This window comes from Carya illinoinensis, chromosome 5 (genome assembly GCF_018687715.1).
Source record: "Carya illinoinensis cultivar Pawnee chromosome 5, C.illinoinensisPawnee_v1, whole genome shotgun sequence".
Taxonomy (NCBI): Eukaryota; Viridiplantae; Streptophyta; class Magnoliopsida; order Fagales; family Juglandaceae; genus Carya; species Carya illinoinensis.
In genome coordinates, this window is record NC_056756.1 from 42037266 (window position 1) to 42051394 (window position 14129).

General features: G+C 35.4%; 1 long non-coding RNA gene across 2 annotated transcripts; it reads left to right on the forward strand.

Moving 5' to 3' along the window:
- Positions 1 to 395: 395 nt before the first annotated feature.
- Positions 396 to 6431, forward strand: LOC122311358. 2 transcript variants are annotated; one of them, XR_006242767.1, is made up of 2 exons: positions 396 to 1020; positions 6062 to 6431. It is a non-coding gene; the product is annotated as an uncharacterized LOC122311358 (long non-coding RNA). The 2 variants fall into 2 exon arrangements; XR_006242766.1 differs by lacking the exon at positions 396 to 1020 and adding an exon at positions 4825 to 5622.
- Positions 6432 to 14129: the final 7698 nt, after the last annotated feature.

Consider the following 14129-nt stretch of genomic DNA (forward strand, 5'->3'; position numbering starts at 1 on the left):
ATTCCAGATAATAATAGTTTGTGGGCTTATTGCATATAGCCCATTAAACCTAATTTGGCCCAATAAAAATTGTTGCTATTTTCCTTATAATACTGGATTAGGGTATTACAATATCTCATCTTTATAAAAATCTTATCCTCGAAATTTGTTTGTATATCGAGCAATTCATAAATACTTGTCCATCACATCGATTTCATGTCTATTTTAATCTTCAATCATTTTGTCAAACCTAATATTCCAAAATTTTAGCCCGGTGCTTCACATACCTCCCTTTAGGCATTATTAAGGCCATAGAATCTACACCACAAGAACCAGGAGGAAACCCTTCCAAAAGCATGACTCGAAAGGATGATTCTGTAGAATTCTAGAATATTTTCTATAACCGTCTTAGTACAGGTGTCACATTTCCATTATACTGTGTCTATAAAAAGGCACATTTACCTGAATCCATCCACCTCATGGTCACACGGTCCAAATCACAAATTCATTGTCCTGGGGTCCGTTCTGACGGGACCATTCCATAGCCATCGAAACCCACTCTTTCTCTCACTATTTCTTCGCCTCTACCATCTAAACTGATTCTTCCCATTCCTGAAGAACCTACTTCCTTCACCAAAGCATCAAAATATCCTGAATGGCAATCTGCCATGCATCTCGAATTTCAGGCGTTGTTGCAAAACCAAACCTGGTATCTTGTCCCTTTCTCACCCCACTACAACGTCCTTGGTTCAAAATAGATTCTCAAAAGCAAACGAAGGGCCGATGGCTCCATTGAGCGTCGCAAGGCTTGCCTTGTGGCCAAGGGATTTCATCAACAACTTTGCCTAGATTACTCTGAAACCTTCAGTCCTGTTGTCAAACCCGTCACCATACGTCTCCTACTGTCAATTGCAGTCACCTCCCACTGGACCCTTCACCAACTGGATGTCCAAAATGCTTCTCTCCATGGAGACCTCGAAGAAGTAGTGTTCATGCAACAACCTCCTGGGTTTGTCCATCCAGATCATCCAACTCATGTTTGTAAGCTTCGGAAATCTCTTTACAGTTTAAAAACAAGCCCCTAGGGCCTGGTTTGCCAAATTGAGTGATAAATTAATTTCATTCAGATTTCAAGCCTCTCGGTCTGACTCCTCTCTGTTTATCTTTAAAAACTCCACTAATTGTTTGTATATATTAATCTATGTCGATGATATAATGGTGAGTGGTTCAAGTAATGTGCTAATTGCTGATTTTATTCGGTCTTTGGGTTCCCATTTTCCTGTCAAACCCTGGGCAAACTACATTATTTCTTGGGCATATAAGTCAGTCGGGACCCCTCTGGTCTCACTCTCTCTCAATCCAAATACGTTCATGACCTCATTTTCAAAACAAACATGCACAATTCCAAATCAATATGCACACCGATGTCCTCCTCTATCAAAATTAATGCGTTGGATGGTAACACCTTTGAGGATCCCTCCTTGTACAGGAGTGTAGTAGGTAGTTTACAGTACCTAGTATTTACACGTCCTGATATCTCCTTTGTTGTCAACCGAGTATGTCAATACATGCACTGTCCACGCCAACCCCACTGGCAGGTTGTCAAACGCATTTTGAGTTACCTCAATCCACTAGTGGATTCTGTGTTTACTTTAGGACTCATCTTGTCTCCTAGGGATTGAAAAAGCAACCAACCATAGCTCGGTTCTCCACCGAGGCCGAATACAAGTTAATAGTCAACACCACGTGTGAGATCCTATGGTTGTAATCCTTACTCAAGGAACTTGGAATTTTTCTCAAAAATCCTCCTCTCCTATGGTGTGATAACCTAGGCGCCACCTATTTATCAGCTAAGCCTGTATTGCATTCTAGAACCAGACATGTAGATTTAGACTATCATTTTTTATAAGAGAACGGGTAGCTAATAAAACACTCTAGGTGGCCTTTATTTCCACCAAGGGTCAAATTGCCGACATTCTCACTAAACCACTTTCTACAGCTAGATTTCAACATCTACAGTCAAGCCTCAACATCAAAGCTATAACGTTTGACTCGCGGGTGGGTATTAAGGCCATAGAATCTGCACCACAAGATCAGGAGGAAACCCTTCCAGAAAACATGACTTGAAAGGATGATTCTGTAGAATTCTAGAATATTCTCTGTAACTGTCTTAGTACAGGTGTCACATTTCCATTAGAAGTTATTTTCTGTACTGGCTAGATTGTGTCTATAAAAAGGCACATTTATTGTGTAAACAAATCAATAAAGGAAGATGAATATTTTCGGAATCATGTCTCTGTTTTCCTTATGGCATTTGCACACAGTTAACATGCACACCTCATTCCAAAACCTCAACAGGCATGCATGTTCGTGCACATTATATCGATTATGATACCTTCTAGTGTCCAATTTAGGTAATATATATATATAAACCTCAACAGCAAGCTCAATTAAAACCTAATAAGAATTTCCTTCAAATTTTTAGCTTGATTTCATATAAAATGGTAAATAGAACTCTTCATGTATTTAAAAAAAAAAAAATATCTCAAATAAATCGCAATATAAAACTTTCCCAAGTTTAGGGTCCTTAATCTTACACTTAATTTACGAAAGAAATCCAACTCTTTATTAAAGTATGCAAGATCTAAAATCTCAAAAATTATTTCTTAAAAAAAAAAAGGGGCTCTCCTAATGTATGCAGAATTTAAAACTTAAATCTCAAATTGAATTATTTCTTCAAAGCTTCACAATCCAAGTCTTAAACCTTACTGACTTCACTTCCTAAAGTCTGATGAATCTAAAATCGTAAATCTCATAAAAGTCATTTCTTAAGGTCTGCAGAATCTATAACCTAACATTTTATTTAACTTATGTACTAAAAGTTTTCAGAAATCCAAAACCTCACCAGGTCTACAGAATCTAAAACCATAGATACAACAACATCATTCTTAAAGTCTGCAGTAGCTAAACATCATGTGTCACAATCCTAAAACCGCAACTTTCCAAAAACACATTCCATCAAGTCTACAGGACCTAAAACTTGAAATCTCAACCAAATCTTTTTTAAAATCTGCAGAATCTCAAACCTAGCTTAGATTTCCAAAAACTCAATTTATAAAGTTTGCAGAGTCTCAAACTTAGGATCCCACATATGATAAGAATAAGGTTAGGTGGTATATGAGATCTCACATTGTTTAGGAAGGAGAAGTTTTAGCTCTTTATAATGTTCCAATGAGGCTCCTATTGTATCATTGACTTGTTATTTTAGAGTATAAATCATGTGATTTAGGTCTTCTATTGGAGTGTCATAAATGGTATCAAAACATATTCTAACTAGAAATGTGGACTTGAGCCATGCCACCTACGATGGACTGGCCGACAAGGATGTCGAAAATTTAAGGAAAGTAGATTGTGATACCCCATATAATAATGATAAGGATATGTGGTATATGGGATCCCACATGCATTGCTTTAGAATGAAAAGTTCTTGCTCTTTATAATATTCAAATGAGACTCCAATTTAAGGGTAGGTTTGGGGAGTGAAATGAGAATTCTTAGTTTTAGATGAAAGTTTAAAATATTATTTTTTTAATATTATTATTATTTTGAGATTTGAAAATGTTAAATTGTTTATTATATTTTGTGCGAGAATATGAAAAAATTATAATTATGAGATGAGATGAGATGAGAGTTTTATATCTCATCCCATGCCCCAAACTTGCCCTCATGTGATTTGGGAAGCATTGGAGCCTTACAAGATGTCATGGAGAATAGTCGAATTTTCCTTACCCCAAGCTTTCAAGAATGAGTAGTCAGGGGCAGGACCAGAAAATCTAACTTTTTTTTTTGGGGGGGGGGGGGGGGGTTTAAATATTAATTTTTATATAATTTACTTTATAAAAAAATATTTAAAATTGTAATTTTCATATGATTTTAAAAATTTTGGATGGCCCCCCAAGGCCCTTAGTAGTTCCGCCCTTGTGAGTAGTGATGTTACCACCCAATCAAATCTCATTTGCAATTTTTAATAAAATAATATTTTTTAAATATTTAATTACATAAAATCAAAATAAGTGTCAAGCTAAAATTTGAAAAAATATATTATTTAATCCATAATTATAAACAAACTATTAATAAGCTGTTGGTCTATAATCGATTTTTGTTCAAGAATTGAATGATGCCATCCCTCGCTTCAAGGACAGAACCAAGAGGAGACAAAGCAAAGTGAAAATGAAAAAAAGTAAAAAAAAAAAAGAACTAGAAATTATTCAGCAGATGTTCAATTTATATAAAAAAGAAAAAAAAAATTCAAGACATTCTTTTGCTTGAAAGAAGAGGAACAGATAAAAGCACTAAACTGAAGGTATATTTATTGGTAGATTAGGTCTCGTTTGGATACACAGTTAAGATGAAATAAGATGAGATGAGATATTTTAAATAGTAAGAAAATTTTTGAGTTAAGATGAGATGAAATAGTTTGTAAAAAAAAAAGTATGTTTGGATATGAGATGAGATGAGATAGTTTTTAATTTTTGAGATTTGAAAAAGGCGTGGATCCTACTATTTAATAGAATAGCCAAATTATACTGTTTATATACTGTTCATGGTAGATTTTACTGTTCACGCACTGTTTATAAACTATTGAGAAATGCTACACAACCTCCCAACACTCCACGCTCCACTTTTTTTTTTTAATTTTTTAATATTTTTTTTTGAATTTATTCTTTTTAAATTAATTTAATTCTTTTATTCATTATTTATATATTAAATATTTGATAAAAGATAAAATAATAAAAATTAAAAAAAAATGTGGAGTGTGGAGTGTTGAGAGGTTGTGAAGATTTTTTCTAAACTATTTATGTCAGTTTTTTACTGTTTGGTACTGTTTGTTTAATGTGATGTTTTTAAAATTTAGAAATAAAATATAGTATATTTAAATAAGAAAAATTAATATACAGATGAGATGAAAAACATCTATCGGCAATCCAAACCGGGCAAAGGTTCTTCACAAAATAAAAAAATAAAAAAAAAAAGAAAAAGAAAGAAAAGATTGACAAATGAAATTGTCATAAGGGGCAATGTACTCAATACTCAATAGCATCATTATTATCTTCTTATTTTTTTCTTTCTTTTTCATTCTTATTTTTTGTTGCAAATGATCATTCTGTTGGCCCAAACATTAGAAAAGAATAACAAGCAAAGAATGAAAAAAAAGTGTACCGCATTCAACCTACCTACGTACTCTCCGGCACTTGTTCTTTTCCTTTGTATTCAAGCCGTTTTTATTTCTTCTTCTTTCTTTTTTCTCTTAGTAATCTTCACTAGTTTGAAATATTAATATCTTTTTACAGGTACGAAGCCATGAATAATTAAATTTTTTAATATTTCACAAAGATTAATATTTGAGAAGTTCTACACAACATTCTACTGTAGGTCAACCTCCGCACACTAACGTATGTGTATTTACTTTTCTATTTTTTTATTCGTTTTATGAAATGTGCGTTTAGAATCCTAAATCTATAAATCAGTCTTGCTATAACTTCCATATGGCTTCGTCGCATAGCTTGCGGTGTTGCTTCTCACCGCTCGTCTCCTTAACAGCGCCATCTGTGGCCACTGACAGTGGTCTATTCTGAAAGAAGGGTTTGTGTTTCTTTCCATTCCATTTTCGTTTCCTAGCATCCAATATCTTGTATGTTTTTGTGTTTTCATTTTTGTATCCTTTATCTAGGTAGATGTTGTAAACTACTTTCATTAGTTTGCCTAGTTATGGGGGAGAACGAAATTCTGAAAGAGGAAGAGTGCGGTGGAAGATGAATAGGGTGTAGAATTTGCAGTAGCAATATCGCACTTAATAGAATAGGGTGGAGACGCACGAGCCAAGGGTTAATAATGTTTGATCATTTGTTAATAATGTTATAGGGTCATTTTAGAGGTTATTTTGGTTGTTGTTAATAAATTTTTGCACGCTTTTCCTAATAACCACAAACATTTATACACTTATGCTTAAATTTTTATTTTATTTTTTCTTGTATATGATTTCTTTCATATAGAAGGTATTATCTTTATTTGAAACGTGCAGGATCTTCATAGATAATTTGAACACTGGACAGACAATGGATTCTGACATGAAACCCAGGTACACAGCATGAGGCTCCTCAAACCCAAGTACATTGGTGGTTATGGATTTTGACATGGATTATTTTTGTGGTAGACGGACTGCTCCTCCCTTTTTGGTGAAGTATCATTGGTGGAGATGACATTGTTTTGTGGAGATGACTATTTTTAGTGCATTTAGTCTCCATAAACATGTAGCTATTGTAAATTCCAGACGTTATTGTTTTTGAGTATTTCAATAATTTATTGAGCAAGTTTGATCCAGATTTTTTGTAATGAAACTACACTGTCATTTAAAGATCAATGATAATAACTTTTCTGGTTTCAGTTTTCAAGTTTGATCCATAACAGTTCTTTTGTTATTTTTTAGTCTTTTAGAAGATCAACATGTGGCTTTTCACTATGCAATATTTTACATTGACAAAAGCTAGCTATGAAATAGCATCAGAACAATGAGTTCAAAATCATGCATGCTCACAGAAGAGAGGGGGCAAGCAGTATGCTCACATGGGTGCCCTCCCCTCTTCATTACAAAAATAAGTAAAAAAAATATCAGCAGTTTAAATTCTATGCCCTCTACTTATTGCATTTGCAAGCAACATAAAACATTGAAAAGAACAACTAATTTATATGTTAATAGAGAACAAGATGGGTTACCATACAAATGTAACCTGCAACCATAAAGGCAAGAATTATGTTGTACTTGTAAAGTGATTGTTTATTTTTTATTTTTTATTTGACCGAGTGGAAGGAAGTAAGTGGAATTATAACCAGCAAAGATCATGCAGGGAGGGGGTCACATAGCTCTGGAGTACACGTGCCTAAGGAATGCCATGCCATGTTCAGAAGGTGGATTTTTCAATAACCACTGTAATCACTCTGTTTTGATAACATTTTCAGAGAGCAGAAAATGCTGTACAAGTTTCTAATAAATGACGCACTTGGCAGTCACAAAACTAATATAATCAAGAAACTTCCAATACTCTAAAAACAATGTTTTATAACACAAAACAGTGATGCTCTAGTGCAAAATGGATAATTAACATAGATGGATCAACAAAGAATGACATGCTCAATAAGTAAAATTAAAAAGCTGAAAATTAATCTGAAATGAAAACAACTTAATATAAAATCCTAAAGTACCAACGACATGAAAAAATCATCTTGTTCACATTGTTTTCTCATAATTTCCCAAAATAAAATCCTAAACAAAGTACCCACGTCATTGAAATTACTATAAATAAATTGACACTCAAGTTTTCTCTTGTGCCTCTTAGCCTCTATTTCTAGTTGATGTCAAGTTGTTTGGATATCCATTACTAGTTGTATCTTTTGAAGTTCGGTTTTTAATTGGTTGATTCTCTTTTCGCCATATGGTGGTATTTTCAAGTCATACCAACCAAAAAAACCCACAAGAATGCCTAGCCTGCAAATCGACCAACGCGTATTAGCAAATCAAGATTACCAATCACTTCTTAGCAAAAAAAAAGTACCAATAAATAACATACCATATTTTGAGAAGTTTCAACCACAATAAACATAGGAAAGTATGTACATAACCACTTAATTGGTGCTATTAGTGTACCTTTAAACATAATATATTTTCTACTTTAAGTCTATGGTTGAAGTAGCTCTATCAAAAATCAAATCACTGCATTTCTTCCCAAGGAATTGGATCCTTTTGAAATCTTTTAGTACCAAATGCAAAAATCCATCACTGCTATTCGGGTCATTAAAGGAAAGTTACAATCAGATGAGACGTTAAATCTGAAGCCAATAACTCTGATGGCACCATACTTCAAGATTTATTTATTTATTTATTTTATGTAGCAACGTATCTAAGATCTCAGATTTTCATTCCTGTTGCAGTGTATAGCTAGCAATCTCGCTGTAAAAAACAAGCATCGAAGGAGAGATGATTCTGAGAGATTTTCCCTTACCTTTTCTTAGAAGTACTCGTTTATCTTGCCCAGTGCACCACTTTCACCACCAACTTCATTCCCCTGTTAACCTGTTTTAAGAGGAAAAGATATGCATTAGAAGTCAGGAACTGTTAGATTATGATGGAAGTATGTATCTCAAATTTCTTATCAGAGTGAAACTTGATCTACATCTATAGAGTCTATATGCCAGTGTGAAATAGCCCACATTTTGTGATGTTGATCGATTGAAGGAAATGGATAAGAAATTAAAATATTACAAAAATAAGCCCAAAAATATTAATAAGAGCATATAGTGTTAAGGAAACACATTTTCGGAGTAGCAATAGAGATACAACAAATACTTCACAAAATAATGTTTTCCTCATTTTACACATTGCTTTTAGTAAAGGCAGAAAGGACGGCATTCCAAGATGCCTTAGGCATTTCCACTTAAAATCTTCACTTCACCAATCATCATTCATAAATTAATAAGATTACTACAACATGAGTTAATAAAATTAATAAATGAACACAAACTACCTATTCTAAAGTTAATAAAATTAATTGCTTTTGGTATGACCCGAGCACTATCCACCCAAAATTCCAGAAAAAACAGAGCAGAAGAAAAACATTTTGTCCTGTGCTCTTGCTAACTATTTACTGGACATAGATATTCCATGCTATTTAATTGGTGACTAAATTAAATTGATATCGATTGACATTATAATTTCTTTAATGGTTTCATACTTTCATATCAAGAGTAATTTTTTTTGATAAGTAGTTTGAAGGCAAAACAAAGGGCTTCCTTCCTTCCAGGCTATCTTAAATATATATAAATATATATATTTATATATATGTTTTGGACAATCTCTAATATCCTCCTTCCTTTTTTCAAAATCAGCACTAATTAATCAATGCTCAATTCAAAGTTTACAATCTAAAATGTGCATCTCTGACTATCATTTTTCATTTCATTCTAAAAATTCAAGTAATTTCACCACTTTGTTTCTCTGTGTTTTGTTATTGCCTCAATTAATTGAGCAAGCCGTAGATCATGCAGCAGTAACCAATAATATAAAGAACGAAATAAGTATCAAACAAATAGAAGAGAACCACCATTTAACGAGATGTTGACCAGAAGGTAACAACAAGGTAAACACGAAGGTTGAGAATTTATCCTTCTACTTATAACTAGAAATTCAAGCCAATATATCAGCATAAAAGAATTAGCATTTCTTGCATCAATAATTAAATAACCTGAAAACATCCGTGACAAACACCCCCCCTCCCCCAATCACCCTTCTTCATAGACCAAACTTACTAATAGGAATACAATGAAAGAATATAAATGAAAAATGTAGAGTCTTAAAGTCGGAGTTTTAAAGTCCATTTACAAGATACCAAAACACACACACACACTCTCGAAAAATGTAGAGATCTTATTAACTCTTTAAAGCAGTCACTAAATTTAAATTACAAAATTGAGAAAATATATCATCACTTCCAAAGCATCCAAACAAAACACCCAAAGGAAAACATATCCCCCGCCAAATTTCTCCCTTTTTCTCAGCAACCATAAAAACCAGGGAAAAAAAAGGAAAAGAAGCTACTTTGATGTGATGAAGCAGATCTGGACGGAGTGAGCGTTGGTGTTCGACGTCTGGAGTTTGTAACAGAAGCTCAACACACCATATGGATTTTGAGAATGAGATTGAGGGTTTCAGGGGTGAGAGATGTGAAGAAGGGGCTGGGGTGAGAGGTGAGGACGAAATCTTCTAGGGTTTCATGGGTGAGAGACGTGAAGGGGCTAGGTTGACGGGGAGTGATTTGTTGGTAGGGTGTTGGCTAGGGTGGGCGTCAGTGTGCATGAGATCTAGGAGAAGAGGTTGTTCGCTCCTTGTCTTGGTAATGAGAAGAGGTAGGAGTAGGGAGCCGAGTGAAAGAAGTCAGACAGAGCTAGGTGAACAAACCGTGATGTGGGTGAAGAACCGAGTTCGCCACATAGGTGTGGTGTGTCCGTCTGTGATCTACGGACCAGAGGCTGGATAGACTTTTTCTTTCAATGAGGAACTTACGGAGAGGACGTGTGGCGAATCTGGGCTGGCAGGAGGCTTTCAGCATCACTTTTTGTGGTTTTTTCTGTTGAGGTGGTGGTCGAATAGAGTTTCAGCTTCATGGCTTCCTAATGACCTAACACGAATTTGTCAAAACCCCAAGGCAAGAGGCCACGACCATGCCTTGGTTAGCACCCTCAGATGCCCAGACAGCACGTCAGCAACACTGTTGGGGTCACTTGATTGCCCAGACCAAGCCATTGGTGAATACTAGGCCATGGTCATCCTCCATCAGGTAGTGAACAATCAGTGCACGCGCAAGCGAGGTTGTCACACCATACTCAACTCACGGCTAGACTGCATGCATGCCTAGTGCGCTTACGCAGTGTGCACGCATGGGCTACTCGCACACACTGCGAGCATGCATGGCCTAGGCGCCAGCGTAGCGCACGCAGGCACGCCAATGTTGGAATTGACTGTGCGGCTGCCTAGAAAGCTCACGCATGCTGGCATGCCGCTCAACGCCTTGGCCTTGGTCAGGGCCTTGCTGCTCAACACCTTGGTCTTGACTAGGGTCATGCTGATCAACACCCTAGTTTTGGCCAGGGCCCTGCTGACCAACACCCAGCCCCATCAGTCTGGGCCATGTAGACCAATGCCCAGTCCCCACTGGCTTGGGCCATGCTCAAGTCCATCACGATCCAACCCAGCAACTCACCAATGGTGCCTAGTCCACACAACCTGGGCCACACATGCAAGGACCAAGGACCAGCCAAGGCTAGCCCGACAGGCCAACTTGAAGACCCATGCACACAAGCAAGCAGCCCATGCTGTGAGTTCATCCAGGCCACCTATGGGCCACTGACAGCATGAGGCCTTAACCAGGAGGCGTGGATCCAGTAACCATTTTCCTTTGTAATTGTTTTATTTGCTTTCTAGTATAAGTAAGGTACTAGGCTGTCAGTTAGTTTTTATCTTTAAACATTTGGATGAATTTGGCTTGTAAGCCCTCTTAGACACATTGGTGCTTTATCACTTAGGCTCCATTAGGTGCAATCCATGAATTCCAAAGGAGAAGACTCACCTTGTGCAATTCGTGAATCAGGGTAACCTATGCTTTTCATTGTTTCCCTTTCATTAATGCATTTTTGAGGTATTTCAGCATTGTGGTTTGTGTCTATTGCATTGCATTCGCATTTGCTTGATGATCATTTTGAATTGCTCAAGTGGGGCATCGCATAAGGAAGCTGCGAGTTGTCATTGAAAGGAATCTGGTCTGCACCAGGCATCCTTGGTTGAATCTGGAGTAAGGTCAAGGACAAGCTGACAGTTACTGCTCACCAGCCAAGCCACTCGCCCAGCCAATGCAACCTGTCTAGCCATAACCGCTCCCCTACTTTGTAGGGAGTAACCAACCACACCTTAAACTACTCAGCCACCACCCACTCGGCCAGCCCACAAAAACCACCCATAGCCACGTGTGCTTTATCATTAGAAGACACATGTGCTTGACTTGGTCAGTCCACCAGAAAACTACACTTGTGCTTGACCTAGTCAACCCACCATCAGGAGACACCTGTGTGCCTGACTTGGTTAGCCCACCAGTAGGAGACACGCGTGCCTGACTTGGTCAGCTGGCCCCTTAATAGCCTTATCCCACTCAACCGTTTTAGCCCACTCAGCCACTGTACATGCATACATGCATGCCCAGTCACTAGAATTTCGCCCACCATCAGCCAGTAAACAGTCATACGAGTTCAGCCAACACCATTCATAACCATCACAGTTAAGTAAGTGGCAGTTCACATCAGTCATCGTGGAACAAGGAGGGGTGCGACAGCTCGGTGTCTAGGATCTCAACCGAGGACCCTATCAGAATTGCCATGCGTGGGAATCTTTCGGTGCATTTGTCAATACTTCTTAAATGCGTACTGATCCTATCATTACTCATTTACTATTTACAAAGAATTTGAAATTTTTTATTTTCTTATTATTTTATTTTAAGTATTTTTTTAACATCCTTAATCACTAAGAAAAAATTAAAAAATATATAATTTTATTAATAATCACTTCTTTAATCATTAAGTAAAAAAAAAAAACAAATACAAAAAGAGTAGTAAATGGATAGTAGGATGGTTGTAACTGATTTATCATTTTCCCTTCCTAAATTACATCAACATTCTATTTTGGTAAAAACATTTTTTAAAAATATACTTTCTCAATTCTTACTTTTTCTTAAAAAAACAGCTTTTATTTAAAAATGAGCTAAAGCAAAGTGAAAGGGGAAAAAAGACACCATAAAGCACTAAAAGTATATAAAAAGGCATATTAAGGCCATGTTTAGGATTGCGGTTGGAGTCTTAAAAAGTACATATATAGCTTTAAAACCTATTTAATGAAAAAATTAGGTTATTTAGATATTTCATATTAAAGTACTTTTTAATCTTAAATAAATTAAAAAATATGTTTGAGGAAAAGTATCATTTTTAGGGATGAACAGAAACCGACCAGACCAACCTTTACCAACAAAGATCGGCCACCGGAGTCAGGAACTAGCCGAAATCAGTGGAGAACCTGTCGGCCAACGGTAGAAAATAAATAAAATTGATGTCTGCAGGTTCGGTTCAGTTCCGGTTTGAACTTGGTTCAAATTGTCAAACCGACCGATTAAATAAATATATAAATAATTATGTATATATTGTAGTTAAATAGTTGTCATTCTACTTAAGTTTAAGTGAAATGACGTCATTTTATACTTAAAGTTTACAAAAAAAACACACACACACGCAAGTGAAACAAATAGCGTTATTTTATACATAACATATTAAAAACAATATGAGTGAAACAACGCCGTTTGATTTTAAACCAAGCAACATCGTTTCGATTTGAGATCATCTTCTTCCCCTCCTCTAGCCTTTTTCAATTCTCAGTCTCTCTCTCCTTTGCAACACTTTGTCTCTCCACTCTCTTAAATAGACCTCGCCGTTAGGAGTATTGAGAACTGCCAAAGTTGATACGGTCGTTATCTTTCCTCCACATTGACCGGTACGGTGGGTTGTTCATTCCATGCAAATCCCCTCCATTGGTCGGCGTCAGTTTTCATCCCTAATCATTTTGATATTTTTCTTAAAATGTATTTTTTTAAATAATGCGAAATGTAATTTAAATTTTAAAAAGATTATTAATGAACAAAAATATCTATACAACTTTTAGATAATTTCAACTTTTAAAGATATGGTCATAATATTTAAAAAATCAAATAATCCTCGTTAATTTCTAGATTAGAAAACACTTTTTAATAGTAGAATATATTACTTAAGCAATAATCCCTAAAACTATAAGGTATATTTTTTACCGAAATTCCAAACATGCACTAAATTGACCAAGGAAATTCTCAAGACGTCTAATGCACTCAACAACATCAATATTCTCTTTTTCTTTTGTTTTCTTTTATTTTTTTCTTTTAAAAAGATTATTCTTCCTCCGTATTTATGCCTCTTTTAAAAAGTTTCACAGATTTTACGGATTTATTGATTAATCTTCTAACCCCAAAATCTTGATATTTTCATGCTTTTCCTGCACAAAAGTGACGATGTTTTTAATAAATAAAAAATTCTATTCTGGAGCCGCTGGTCTTGTGTGAAGCATATATAATAAGAATAATGTGTAATCATTTTTACGTATTTTATGTGTATTTTATTAATATAATTAATTGGATTAATTTTTTTAATACATAATCAATTACATTAATAGAATGTATAAAAGAGTACGTAAAAGTGACTGCATATAGAATTTTTGATATAATAAAATATTTATATAATATAATTTGATTTGAAAAATAGATTCTAAAATTTGAATCTTATAAATAAAATCTTATCGTTTAAGTGATTTAGAAGGTGTGTTTCACACGTCGGTTTAAAAATAAAATAATTATTTTAATAGTCCAATCTCTCTCTCTCTCTTAAAAAAAAATAATGTAGGATCGAGAGGCGAGAACTCATGTGGCTGGACGTGCAAAAAGGAAGAACATCATCATTTGATCACTTGAGTGATTATG